Here is a 15,468-nt window from a genome sequence, read left to right as displayed (position 1 = left end):
AATTTGCATATCCTACCCAGAATCCTCCGGTGCATTGGTAACAATGTATGCAGGGTAGTTCTGAGATAAGGCACGCGGGGATACTTTCTTAGATGTGCAAATTATCTGTGCAATAAATCTATTGCCCTTACTTTTATGAAATGGAGGATGTTATTTATACCCTTATTTAAATGAATATTTTATATATATATAAACTCAAATGTCCTCTTTTTGATAAAGCAACGAAAATGTTAGTAAAATTAGAACATATTTTTGAGTTTTTAACCCATTGAGTGTTAGCTGAATGGACGTGATGCTCCGAGCAAACAAAGAAAACATTTTTTCAAATAAATATAAATAAATGCAGCACATCATCAGAAATAAAGTCTGAATAATCTTTCATGATTCAAAGAGAGAGTGAAATTTTAAACAACTTTCCAATTTAATTCTGTTATCAAATTTGCTTTATACTCTCAGAATTCTTTGTTGAAAACTAAACTCAGGTAGGCTGATGAGAGCGTAGAAGTGTGCACGTGTCTCTAGCAGCCTATGGCAGCAGAGTTTGTAACTATGTAAAACACTGCTATAAAAAATGTTGCAAACACAGCTGCCAGATATGAAGCCCAAAATTTTTCTTTCATGATTCAGACAGAGCATACAATATAAAAAAGTTTCCAATTTCTATCTATTATCAAATATGCTATATTCCAATCTGTGTCTAAGAGATACCTAGGTAGGCATCTGGAGCACTACATGGCAGGAAATAGTGCTGCCATCTAGTAGCTCTTGCAAATTGATAACATTCTTGCAAGACTGCTGCCGTATAGTGCTCCAGAAATGGGCCGGCTCCTAAGCATACATCCCGACTTTTCAAAAAATACCTAGAGAACTAAGAAAAATTGATAATAAGAGCAAATTAGAAAGTTGTTTAAAATTGCATGCTCTATCTGAATCATGAAAGAAAAATGTGGGTTTCATATCCCTTTAAGATGTGTGCATACTCCTGAGTTAACCTAGGATTACTCTTTCCAAAGAATACCAAGAGAACTAAGCAAATTGATAATAGAATTTGGAAAGTTGTTTAAAATGGAATTCTCTATCTAAGCCATTTAAAGGGACACTGAACCCAATTTTTTTATTTTGTGATTCAGATAGAGCATGCCATTTTAAACAACTTTCTAATTTACTCCTATTATCAATTTTTCTTCGTTCTCTTGCTTTCTTTACTTGAAAAAGAAGGCATCTAAGCTATTTTTTTGTTCAGAACCATGGAAAGCACTTGTTTATTGGTAGGTGAATTTACCCAGCAATCAGCAAGAACAACACAGTGTGTTCACCAAAAATGGGCCGGCATCTAAACTTACATTCTTGCATTTCAAATAAAGATACAAAGAGATTGAAAAGAATTTGATAATAGGAGTAAATTAGAAAGTTGCTTAGAATTCTGTCTGAATCATGATAGAAAAAAAATTGGGTTCAGTGTCCCTTTAAGTTTAATTTTGACTGCACTGTCTCTTTAAGAGTATGGGCAGCAGAAAACAAATACTTTACAAATCACTAATCAGATATCACCTCCGAAAGTATGCGGCACAATTCCATAACTGCAGATTATAAATCAGTTAAACCCATACACAGGCAAAATAATCATAAATAGTAAGAAAACACATCATGACTTTATTCGCCCTCACAGCATATGTGAATATGCTGCTGTAAAACAGCAATAACTTATACTAGAAGCATTTTTGTTAACGGAGGTATATTGAAAAAATGCTTTTATTTAAAATTGAAACGCACCCATGCACATTTACATTTTGCCCTGTCTATCCCTTTAAGTATAGCTTAGAGGAGGACAGAAAGGGTATATTGCTGAAACGATACCAGAAAAAAAGATCACATTAAAGAGGGGCAAATACACTGAATACTTTTCAAAATGATGTACTAGAGAATTTCAATAAAGTTTAATACTTGTATAGTACTAACAAGAGAATGAATTGGGCCTACATATATTTATATGCTGATGCACTAAACAAATGTGTCCTAGCTGTGCCAAAAAAAAAGTATGTACCTTATATTTTATTGTTATATATTAGTAATACATTCATTGACTGTAAGTTATTTGGAATAAAGCACTCTTTAATTTGTATTGTAAAGTCTAATTGCAATGTATAGTAATGCTCTGTATGGTTGCATTTTCAAATTAGTAATAATAACCATGACAACAGAGTATGTTATACAGCAGGGTTGTCCAATCTATGACATTGGACCATAATGTGGATTTCCCCTTGTTTAATCTGGAACAACATTACTTATACTTTTTTCTGCAACCAGTGTTTTGTTTTGTGTTTTGTGTTTTGTTTTTTCTTTTTCTGGTGCATTACAAAAAATATACATACATTTTTTTTCTAACAGACTACAAATCCACCCACCCACGTGTTCACCACATCTGCAAAAGAGATGCTGCAGGGTAGTAAAAAAAAACATCTTACCTCATTAATAAAATATCTCGGGGGCAAGCTTTAGTTTACATAAACCAGCATTTGTAGCACCACCGCTGGGTGATCACTTTTATATGTAAAACAATGCAAACACAAAGCTATCTCCTCGCTGGGTGAAGTTTTCAGGATTGTGCTAGTAATTTGAGAGCAGGAAATTCCAAGGGATCTGAACCGCATCTAACTGAGCAAGCTTGGAAACTGCAAACCCTAAGCTTTATAAGACAGCAGTGTCCCTCCTCATATAGGCATAGCAACAGCTTGTAACAACACACAAGCAAGCATGGCAATGTCACTTGGGAACACAACCATGAGAAGATAGATGATATATCAATGATAGATAAATGAATGAAGATAGATAAATAGGTGATAGAAAGATTAGATAGGTGATAGATGAATGAAGATAGATAGATAGATAGATAGATAGATTGATAGATGATAGAAAGATTAGATAGGTAATAGATGAATGAATATAGATAAATAGGTGATAGAAAGATTAGATAGGTGATAGATGAATGAAGATATATATAGCTAAATAGATAGATGATAGGAAGATTAGATAGGTGATAGATGGGTGATAGATAATAAGATAAATAGATAATATATACATGAATGAATGATGATAGCTTATTCTTTATAGATAGATAGCTGCAGTTTATTCTATACCCTGATTTGCAAATAAAACAAAGGCAGGATCTATATAACACACACAGCGCTGTCCCCAGCTTCTGCTTACCTTACAATCAGATAGAAAAACGCTGGTTCTAAGCCAGTCTCCTGCAACAGCACCAAGAAAAGCGGCGACAAAACCAGAGCAGTTAATCCAGGATGACTGGGGGAGGAGGCTGCCTGCAGCTGTTTCTTGTTACAGTGACTCAGGCTGCGTCTGCCGACTGCTTCCCGCTCCCCCTTATTGCTGGCTGATGTTATAGTAAAGATGTTAACCAGTGACTAAGCCCCCCCTGTGCAGCTGCATATTACTCAGGAACTTCCTAAACACCCCATGCAGCGAGCAGACGTAGCCAGGGTGCCAGAGATAGGGCCGTGCTCACTTACATCTCTTCACACGTAGGTGACATCCCCTTCACACATAGGTGACATCCCCTTCACACATATAAGCCTATATGATAATATAAGCATCAGCTAAGTATTTACTAAAGTGCATTCTGATAACAAAGTAAACTAAGTAAATGTGTTAGAGCTGATGCTGTTACCATTATTCATATGTCTCTGAGGTGAGGGATAGAAGGGACAAAATGAAAGGTGCCTGGGTGTATTTAAATATTAAATAGAAGCATTTTGCAATATATTCCATTAGCAAAAATGCTTATTACTGTATTCAGATTCAGAGAGCTGGTGCAGATGTGTATTATTGTGGCTGTGAAAATGTAGGGCTACATTACAAGTGTAACTCAAGTTAAAGGGACACTGAACCCAAATTTTTTCTTTTGTGATTCAGATAGAGCATGCAATTTTAAGCAACTTTTTAATTTACTCCTATTATCAATTGTTCTTCGTTCTCTTGCTATCTTTATTTGAAACAGAAGACATCTAAGCTTTTTTTTTAGATTCAGAACTCTGGACAGCACTTTTTTTTATTGGTGGATGAATTTATCCACCAATTAGCAAGGACAACCCAGGTTGTTCACCAAAAATGGGCCGGCATCTAAACTTACATTCTTGCATTTCAAATAAAGATACCAAGAGAATGAAGAAGATATGATAATAGGAGTAAATTAGAAAGATGCTTAAAATGTCATGCTCTATCTGAATCACAAAAGAAAAAAATATGGGTTCAGTGTCCCTTTAAATCAATAGAAGCTCCTTGCACTTATATTACAAGTTGAAAGTAAAACTTTTTTTGCTTCAGCGAAAGCATCAGGGGCGCGATCCGATATACGGCGCAGGTTTCGGCGCAAGCGTGGAAATCTGCGCCGCCCGTAGTTTCAGCTCGAACAGCAATCTATCTCATATACGGCGCCGGCAGTTCCTAAAGTGCCGTAAGTCTGACAAACTAGCGATGTCCAGAAATCAGCGTAAGTACAAATTTCTGGAGTCGCCAGTGACTTACGGCACTTTAGAAACTGCCGCCGCCTAAAAAAACTGACTAAATATGAAATCTCCCGTAACTGTCTAACACACCACCCAAACATAGCCCGACACGTATACCCCTATATCCGCAATCCCCCCTCTCACTCCTAACAATAAATGTATTAACCCCTAAACCGCCGCTCCCAGACCCCGCCGCCACCTATATTAACTGTATTACCCCCTAATCTGAGCCCCCTACCCCGCCGCAACCTATATTAACTGTATTAACCCCTAATCTGATCCCCCTACACCGCCACCAGCTACATTAAATTGATTACCCCCTAATGTGAGCCCCTACCCCGCCACCACCTACATTAAAATGATTACCCCCTAATGTGAACCCCTACACTGCCGCCAGCTACATTTAATGATTACCCCCTAATGTGAGCCCCTACCCCGCCGCCACCTACATTAAAATGATTACCCCCTAATGTGAGCCCCTACACCGCCACCAGCTACATTAAAATGATTACCCCCTAATGTGAGCCCCTACCCCGCCGCCACCTACATTAACTATATTACCCCCTAATATGAGCACCCTACACCGCCGCCACATATAATAACTACATTAACCCCTAATCTGAGCCCCCTACCCTGCCGCCACCTATTTTAACTACATTAACTCCTAATGTGAGCCCCCTACCCCGCCGCCACCTATATTATATGTACTACCCCCTAATCTGACCCCCTTACACCGCCGCCACCTATATTAAATTTATTAACCCCTAATCTAATCCCCTTACACCACCGCCACCTATATTAAATTTATTAACCCCTAATCTAATCCCCCTACACCGCCGCCACCTATATTAAAATTATTAACCTCTAATCTAATCCCCCTACACCGCCGCCACCTATATTAAATATATTAACTACTAAACCTAAGTCTAACCCTAACACCCCCTAACGTAATTATTATTAAAATAAATCTAAATAATATTAATAATATTAACTAAATAATTCCTATTTTAATATAAATACTTACCTATAAAATAAACCCTAAGATAGCTACAATATAATTAATAATCTTCAGCTCCGCGGTCATCGGTCTTCAACTCCTCCGCTCTGCGCCGGCTGGTTCCTGGAAGAAGACGAGGTCGCCGCCTGGAAGAAGACTTCCCCGCCTGGAACAGGACCCTCTCCGCCGGTCTTCAGGACAGGTAAGGAACACTTGGGGGTTAGACTTAGGTTTTTTTAAGGGGGGATCGGGTGGGTTTTAGAGTAGGGGTGTGTGGGTGGTGGTTGTAATGGGGGGGTTGTTCTTTTTTTTACAGGTAAAAGAGCTGATTACTTTGGGGCAATGCCTCACAAAAGGCCCTTTTAAGGGCTGGTAATAAAGCTGATTACTTTTTTAATTTAGTTTAGGGTAGGGAAATTGGGGGCTTTGTTATTTTATTAGGGGGCTTAGATTAGGTGTAATTAGCTTAAAATTCTTGTAATCTTTTTTTATTTTTTGTAATTTAGTGTTTGTTTGTTTTTGTAATATAGATTAGTGTATTTAATTGTATTTTAGTTGAGATAATTGTAGTTTATTTAATTAATTTATTGATAGGGTAGTGTTAGGTGTAACGGTAACTTAGGTTAGGATTTATTTTACAGGTAATTTGGTAATTATTTTAACTAGGTAGCTATTAAATAGTTTTTAACTATTTAATAGCTATTGTACCTAGTTAAAATAAATACCACCTATAAAATAAATATAAACCCTAAAATAGCTACAATGTAATTATTAATTATATTGTAGCTATCTTAGGGTTTATTTTATAGGTAATTATTTAGATTTAAATAGGAATTATTTAGTTAATATTATTAATATTATTTAGATTTATTTTAATAATAATTACGTTAGGGGGTGTTAGGGTTAGTCTTAGGTTTAGTGGTTAATATATTTAATATAGGTGTAGGGGGATTAGATTAGGGGTTAATAATTTTAATATAGGTGGCGGCGGTGTAGGGGGATTAGATTAGGGGTTAATAAATTTAATATAGGTGGCGGCGGTGTAAGGGGGTCAGATTAGGGGGTAGTACATATAATTTAGGTGGCGGCGGGGTAGGGGGCTTACATTAGGGGTTAATGTAGTTAAAATAGGTGGCGGCGGGGTAGGGGGCTCAGATTAGGGGTTAATGTAGTTATTATAGGTGGCTGCGGTTTAGGGTGATCATATTAGGGGGTAATATAGTTAATGTAGGTGGCGGCGGGGTAGGGGCTCACATTAGGGGGTAATCATTTTAATGTAGCTGGCGGCAATGTAGGGGCTCACATTAGGGGGTAATCATTTTAATGTAGCTGGCGGTGGTGTAGGGGCCCACATTAGGGAGCAATCATTTTAATGTAGGTGGCGGCGGGGTAGGGGCTCACATTAGGGGGTAATCATTTTAATGTAGGTGGCGGCGGGGTAGGGGCTCACATTAGGGGGTAATCATTTTAATGTAGCTGGCGGCGGTGTAGGGGGATCACATTAGGGGGTTAGACATTTAATATTGCTGGCGGCGGTGTAGGGGGGTCAGATTAGGGGGTAAGACATTTAATGTAGCTGGCGGCGGTTTAGGGGATAAGCACTTTATTAAAGATTGCGGTGGGGGATTGCGGTTGACAGGTAGATAGACATTGCGCATGCGTTAGGTGTCAGGTTTTATTTTGCAGGTAGTTTAGGGAGTTACCGGGCTCCAATACTCAGCGTAAGGCTTACTATGCCTGCAATTTGTGGCGAGGTGAAAATGGAGTAAGATTTCTCCATTTTCGCCACGTAAGTCCTTACGCTGTATATTGGATACCAAATTGCGCGGGTTTGCTATATCACTCTATTGGCCAAAAAACTACGGCCGAAGGGTGAAATATATGAGCGTAAATTCTATGTTACACCGTATATAGGATACCAAACCAGCGCAAAATTTGGCGTCGCCGGCTTTTGCGGGCGACGCTGCATATCGGATCGGGCCCGGATCGGGCCCCAGGCATGCTAACATCTGGAGGTCTAATACTTTATTTTACTTTGTTTTTACATGTGTTTTGTTATGCTTTTATTCTAGTCCTAATACTTTATTTTACTTTGTTTTACATGTGTTTTGTTATACTTTTATTCTAGCCCTAATACTTATTTCAGGTCTTAAGTACCATGGGCTTGTAATACCAGATTGAACATTAATCTTAGCGCAGGACCAGTAACGCTCCACTTGTAATCTGGGCCATATAAGAACTGCTGACTCTCTGAGAAGGTGTGGTGTTTGAATACTGGCGTAAGGCTCTCACAGGATATGTGTTATGCCACTGGAAAACATTTACTAGAAAAACACTTTGGCTAATGGAAGTATATTGTAAAAATGCTCCTATTTAAAACTGAAATGCACCCATGCACATTTAATTCTTGACCTTTCTGTCCCTTTAACTTAACTTGCCTGCTTGCCGATCAATACAGCTGAGAGAGTGGTCATAAGAAGCCAATGATCATCAATATAGCAGTTGAACCCAAACATTAATTCACACGACAAAAAAGGATTCTATGCTTTCATGTGTAAAACATCCTTTGTGAACTAATAATTTCAGCATAAACAAAGCAAATATATAAAAAAAAAATACTTACTATTATTATTATATTGCTCTGCCTTTTCCACTAAACTAAATTCAACAACAGCATACAATTGTTAAAATAACAATGTAGCTCTAAACATGCCCTAAAGTGGACTGCAAGAGCTCAGCCAGGAGACACTCAAATGCCCTCTAGTGGAAAACATACAAACTACAGGTAAATTGCTAATAGTAAAGATTAAATCAGAAACTTTTTTATACTTTTTATCTGATTGATGAAGCTTAAAGGGGTATAGAACACTAAAATGTTTCTTTCATTATTCAGATAGAATGTACAATGTAAAAAATATATCCTGACTATGAAGAAAATTTGATAAAAGAAGTAATTAGGAAACATTTTTTTAAATTGTTTGCTCTATCTGAATCATTAAAGGGACAATCTAGTCAAAAAAACTTTTATGATTCAGATAAGGCATGTAATTTTAAACAACTTTTCAATTTACTTTTCTCATGAAATTTGTTTAGTTTTCTTGGTATTCTTTGTTGAAAGCTACACCTAGGTAGGCTCATATGCTAAGTTCTAAGCAGGGGCGGTTCTACACAGGGGTCCACAGGGGCCAGTGCCCCTGTAAAAATGTCCCTGGCCCCCCCTGTGGCCCCCCCCCCTGAGCTGACTGAAAAATACCGGACAAGATCAAGGCTATTTATCTGCTTCCCTGTCCCTGAAACGCTGTCTAGTCAAAGCGTGGGGTTAACAAAGTGAAGTAAAACTTGTGCCCCCTCCCCTTTCAGAGATGTGCTACAGTTCCCGGGTTGTTGTGGGGACGGGGCGTCTTACAGCTGCAGTCTGCAGACAAGAGCTCCAGAAGTGTCACTGGTTGGTTTTGCAGATGTTCTCTCTAGCCTGCACACTGCCAGAACAGAAGAGATGTAAGTCTGCCCTCTCACCTCCACAACTCTATAATGACTGCTTGAGTGTTTTCCTTATTTTTCTAATGTATGTAAATAATTATTTGACACCATTTTCATTGAATGTGCTATCTGAACTATGTAGCACTAGTTAAGTGAATAGACTTCTTTTTTTTTTTTTTCTACTTAGTGTGTGTATATATGTATGTGTGTATGTGTATATATATATATATATATATATGTGTATATGTGTATAGTTGTGTGTGTGTGTATATATATATATATATATATATATATATATGTGTTTGTGTGTAGTCACACACACACATACATACACAAACACATATGCACACACATATACACACATACATACACACACATATACACACATACATACACACACACATACACTGTGTGTGTTTGTATTTGTGTGTATATATATATATATGTGTGTATGTATATACTGTATATATATATATGTGTGTGTATGGATGGGTGTGTGTGTGTGTATGTGTATATATGTGTATGTATGTGTGTATATATATATATATATATATATATATATGTGTGTGTGTGTGTGAATATATGTGAATGGATGTGTGTGTGTGTGTGTATATGTATGTATGTGTGTGTATGTATGTGTGAGTGTATATATATATATATATATATATATATGTGTTTTTTATCTTTATATAATTTGTTTCCATTTTTTAATGTGCCCCACCTTGGCCCCCCCCAGTAAAATTTGTCTAGAACCGCCACTGGTTCTAAGCCCTTGAAGGTCGCCTCTTATCTCAGTGCATTTTCACAGTTAGACAGTGCTAGTTCATGTGTGCCATAAAGATAACACCATGCTCACTCCCGTGGAGTTATTTATGAGTCAGCACTGATTGGCTAAAATGCATGACTGCCAAAAGAGCTGAAATAAGGGGACAGTCTGCAGGGGATACAAGGTAATCACAGAGGTAAAAAGTATATTATTATAAACTTGTTGGATATACAAAACTGGGGAATGGGTAATAAAGGGATTATCTATCTTTTTAAACAAGAAACATTCTGGAGTAGACTGTCCCTTTAAAGAACAATGTTGGATTTCATGTCCCTTTAATTTCCCTCCCACGTCCCTTTAAGGAAAAATACACCTTGTGCAGCATTCATCTTCAATAGTAAGCTGACAGCTGATATATGATTAATTACGACATTTTAACATACTTTTTTCAAGTTCATTACTATCCTATAACCCAAAGTATAAACTTGTGATGGTCTCCATATATCAGTTCATGTAAAAGGGTGCATTGGAAGCAAGGATAAATCAAAAAGGTTCGGACAGTCCGTAATAAAACTTCAATCCTTTATTGTGAAAATACTTTAAAATATAGGAACACACAGGAGTGACAGAGTAGGTGTATTACCTAAACTGGCTTACGCGTTTCGCCGTTAGCCGTAGTCATAGCCATAGGTGTAGGGCGTAACCCCTGCCTTATATAATACGTGTTAAAACATCATTGGTTAACAAAAATTCAAATTAAAAGCAAAAAAGAAGAATACACTTACTCATTAATTAGGACCTTTCATAGATACAATTGTTACAAGGCTTATACTCAGGAGCAACTATTGTAACCAAATAATCATTGTAGTTATAACTATGTGTATATCGGTGGAAATATACTATCTCTTTACGTCACCTTTGGGACAATGTTTAAAATTGACACGGGCCCAAATTTTAATGTATACCAATGTATATACCAATGTATATATATCAGCCGTACAAGAGAAGGGTCTGGAGGCCAGCCTGGTTTGGATACGAGGTGAGCGCACTAACATTCATATATGAACTTTGCTTTGCGGGTTTGCATTGGCTTGTCACCAAGGGGGACTGAACGCTAACAGAGGAACGCTTCTATACATTTGTCAAGATATGTGTGCCCAACAGTGACTTGTGTTATGCTGCTGTAAAGCTTTATTTAGACGAACATTGCATTATATGTTTGACCTACACAGAAGGCAATTGATAGGTCATCAGAGATAGCCCCACTTCTTCACTATTGCATTGGAAGCAAGACACACAAATCCTGTAATAATGAGAGAAGTGTATATATATGACACGATAAACATTACCCAAAACAACCAATATTAACAGATTTAATTTGAAATAAAAAAATGCCTGCATCTTCTCCATCTACAGCTGAATATTTGCCTGTGTATGGGAAAGCAGATACAGCTAATATTCCTGATTTATCATCCAAGGCTAAGGATTATTCTGATGCTGATTCTGACACTATTGATGATTCTTCAAAAATAAAGGGATGTAATTATACTATAATCACGTTTGTAATGTGTCCGTCTGTGTCGCCAGTTGCGGACGCATCCTCAAAGGAATGTTGGCTGCGTGAGGCAGCCAAAAGAATGTTGGCTGCGTGCGCAGCCAAAATAATCCACCTGGATGCAGCGAAGCTGCATCCCGGTGGATTCCGAAAATGGCAGGGTGGTGAAAGAATCCATTTTCGTAATCCTCCTGGATGCACCCTGCCATTTTCGGAATCCACCTAGATGCGATGTGGGTGAATTGCGGATTAGGGGTTAATAGTTTAATTAGGCTTATTGCGTTGTGGGGGGAGTTGTCGGTTTAGGAGTTAATACTTTTATTATTAGTTCCGATGTGGGTTTGATGGCAAATATAGGGGTTTTACGTGTTGGGTTTATTTTTGGAAGGCGGGTTAGACTTTTACGGGAGATTTTACATTGATTTTTTATTTTCTTAGGCGCCGGCAGTTTCTAAAGTACTGTAGGTCACTGGCGACTCCAAAAATTTGTATTTACGCTAATTTCTGGACATTGCTAGTTTATCCGACCTACGGCACTTTATGAACTGCAGACAGAGTTTATGTAATACCCCGATGTGCGCGGTGAAATTACGGGCGGCGCGGGTTTCAGCAGTTGCGCTGAAGCTTGCGCCGTATATGTAATCTCGCCCTATGACTGGCTCAATATTATTACTGTCTCCTAAATATAAAGAAATACAGGTAAAGTCATAAAGCAATATAAAAGAGCATTTCAATGCAAACTATAGCTATAAAGTGCTATACTCTGATATACACACCACTTTTAATTGCCAGCCTTCACAAGCAACATATGCAATTGCTTTATAGTTTTTTCTGGTATCTAGGGGTTAATACATACAAACACTGCCTGGTAACTGCTCACAGTGTGGCTGTCAGTAACCTGTTGCCTAAGCAAGGGACGAGCTCACAGCCTCACACAGGACTAATGGCAGCTCAGCTAACGTGAGTGACTGAAGAGGGTGCAACTGTGACACTGCCCTCTAGTTCAGTGTTCTATTACTGCAGGGGAGAGACGTATGGCAAAAAGTACTGAGCTTTACTACCAAACATATCAGTCTGGCAGTCTGGCGCAAACTTTATGCAACATAATTTTGCCACTGAAATTTGATTAAAAAAGAGGGTTTTTCAGACTGCCGCTCTATGCTCTACTGAGCGGGTCTGATTTTCCCCCTGAGTGCATCTGGGCAGCTGTCTAGTCACAGCCCGGCCCAATCGCGCCATTACACTCAATGTAGCTCGCTCCCACTATCAGACAGAGCAGGAGCGAGCTGCATTGAGTGTAATGGCGCGATTGGGCCGGGGCTGTGACTAGACAGCTGCCCAGATGCACTCAGGGGGAAAACCAGACCCGCTCAGTAGAGCATAGAGCGGCAGTTTGAAAAACCCTCTTTTTTAATCAAATTTCAGTGGCAAAATTATGTTGCATAAAGTTTGCGCTAAAATAATGTTATGTAATTCTGCACTATTATTTTCTAGGTTTACTGCCCCTTTAAGCTGAACAGGGCACTAAGCATTCATTAAACACAGGGCTTATTGCAGCAGGAATGTCCACATTGTGCCTTGACACTTGTGTAACTCATAAGTGTCCAGGAAACAGGAAAACATGGCCAGGTGGCAACCCTAGTTCCACCCCTGCTCATGCCTAGCTATGAATATTATACTATATGACTATGCTTGGAGGAAGCCAGTGGGCTGGGCTACTATGCCACCAACACCCGTTTGATCTGGGAAAAAAGGGCATTTAGGGCCTTAAGTGATTGCCTATTTGGCCTAATGGTGAGCAGCCTCTGGGTGCAAATCACCCCCAATATTCTTTTTTGAACCCCCATTGGGTTGAGGAGGAGGGTAATACAGTAAAACTTAATACACTCTGCCCCTGTCCTTTTAGGCAGGCCACGTCCCACAAATAACTAAACATATCCCTGGAACACCTGGCTCTGCCCTCAGAACACCGGCAACTCTATCTCCCCCTGTCTATGGTACAACTGTAACTACATTCACACCCACACTGTCACCACCGTGGGACACCTGTAACTCCACAAAAGAATGTTTGCTCACCCAAAGTACGGCTTTTGGAACCGCCACTGCTCACATTACTAAACACCAATTCAAAATAGATGTCATCTTTCTATTTAGACATGGATTAGCTTCTCTATCTACATCTAACAGATGCCAATTTGACTGTCAGTAGCCAAACTCATATCAAATTCCTGAGATTTAACTGAAAAGTTCTCTTATGGAAATACAAATAATTTGCTTTTTGTCATCAGCACCTTGATATATTCACGAAGCTGATGAAACTGATTTTGTCATGTTTTTTTAGAGGTGTTCATTCCTTTTTTACTTCCTCATTATGATTCCATGACCAACCTACTTTTGTCAGTCATCAAAAAATGACTCTCCATTTACTGCACAATTTAGGTTTCCTAGGTTTTTGAACAAGGAAAAAACCCATTCTCACACCTACCCACAACTTCACTTTCTAGGTTCCCAAATAGACAATATTCATTAAATGTAGACAAAAGGATGAGGCACTACTCAGTGTGTTGCAAATAAAAAAACGACCTTTATTAGGCTTCTTAAAAAAGCAAACAATCAACTAATGGCAGACACACAGACAAGATGGACAGATTAAATTAAATGCTCAATTTTCCTCCAAAACAAAATAAAAATGATATAGCATGCATACTGCAGGATTGCCATATGTTTGGAGTCCAGCATACCTGTCTCCCTGCTGTATCCTGTTACCACCTGCCCCATCTCCACTCAACCCTGTCAATGCCACGCCTGACACTGCCCATAGCATATTTATGGCTAGGGTTGCCACCTGCTCCGGTTTAACTGGGACAGTCCTGGTCTGGGACTGTATGTCCCGTATCCCGGAACTAGGCTCCAGTGCCCCGGCCTGCCCAGCTCCCCTGGCCCTGTCAGTCCTCTTGTCACACACAACAACACTGTTGAATTTTTTTAAAAAAACTTTGGTGGCTGGGCCCGGCGGGCAATGTGAGGGAAAACTAGACTCACAGAGTCACACCTACACACGCGTCACACAGTTTGCCCTTAGCAAAAATGGCGGCGGATGACAAACTACTGGAGACTGAAGTCGTTTTAGGTGACATAGTTACTGCTCGCTCGCCACAGACTTCTGCTAGTTTTTTCCTGCTGCGCCTAAAACACTTGTTTCTGCTGTGTAAATACCGGAGCCGTGAGCGATGCCTGTGGGTTTCACTGTTGTGCACGTTAGGCTGCCAGGAACTGGGCTCTACTGGAAGACATCTAAGTAAGTGATGCAGATAAACTCAGTTACACTTGTGGGTTTAAGAACCTTGGGGTGGGGGTAAAATTACTTCCCAGGTTTTGTAAAGGTTTTTTTTTCCCCTGATGCCCTACTTCAAAGCTGCATTTATTTACTTACTATCTCACACAGTAGTAAATTATCGCCAATAATACTTCCCCTTTTCTGGCAGCTTTTGTCATTTGTGCTGCATAGCACACACACACTGACAGGCAGCTCACTGACACTTCACACACACTGACAGGCAGCTCACTGACACTTCACACACACTGACAGGCAGCTCACTGACACTTCACACACACACACACACTGACAGGCAGCTCACTGACACTTCACACACACACACACACACTGACAGGCAGCTCACTGACACTTCACACACACACACACTGACAGGCAGCTCACTGACACTTCACACACACACACTGACAGGCAGCTCACTGACACTTCACACACACACACTGACAGGCAGCTCACTGACACTTCACACACTGACAGGCAGCTCACTGACACTTCACACACACACTGACAGGCAGCTCACTGACACTTCACACACACACACACACTGACAGGCAGCTCACTGACATTTCACACACACACTGACAGGCAGCTCACTGACACTTCACACACTGACAGGCAGCTCACCGACACTTCACACACACATACACTGAGAGGCAGCAAAAATGGTTAAATACATTTTATTAAGGCTGTGTGAAGCCACGCCCCCAGTCCACCCAACCACGCCCACATTCAAAGTGCCCAGGAATCGGCTGGGCAAAAGGTGGCAACCCTATTTATGGCCCCTGAGCTTCCAGCCTTGGCTCCACCTACAAA

The 15,468-nt window shown here is 39.6% G+C and overlaps 1 protein-coding gene across 2 annotated transcripts in view; it reads right to left on the bottom strand.

The window, feature by feature from the left end:
- Positions 1 to 3,386, bottom strand: part of RAB34 (RAB34, member RAS oncogene family) — an 82,005-nt gene extending 78,619 nt beyond the window's left edge. For both annotated transcript variants that reach the window (XM_053706191.1, XM_053706192.1), the window contains exon 1: positions 3,208 to 3,386. The gene's annotated coding sequence lies outside the window, so the exon portion shown is untranslated. The remainder of the gene's footprint in view (positions 1 to 3,207) is intronic.
- Between the last annotated feature and the right edge of the window lie 12,082 nt (positions 3,387 to 15,468).

This window comes from Bombina bombina, chromosome 3, assembly GCF_027579735.1.
Source record: "Bombina bombina isolate aBomBom1 chromosome 3, aBomBom1.pri, whole genome shotgun sequence".
Lineage (NCBI taxonomy): Eukaryota > Metazoa > Chordata > Amphibia > Anura > Bombinatoridae > Bombina > Bombina bombina.
Note: the sequence above shows the minus strand (reverse complement) of the source record. Positions and strands in the feature narration are given on the sequence as shown.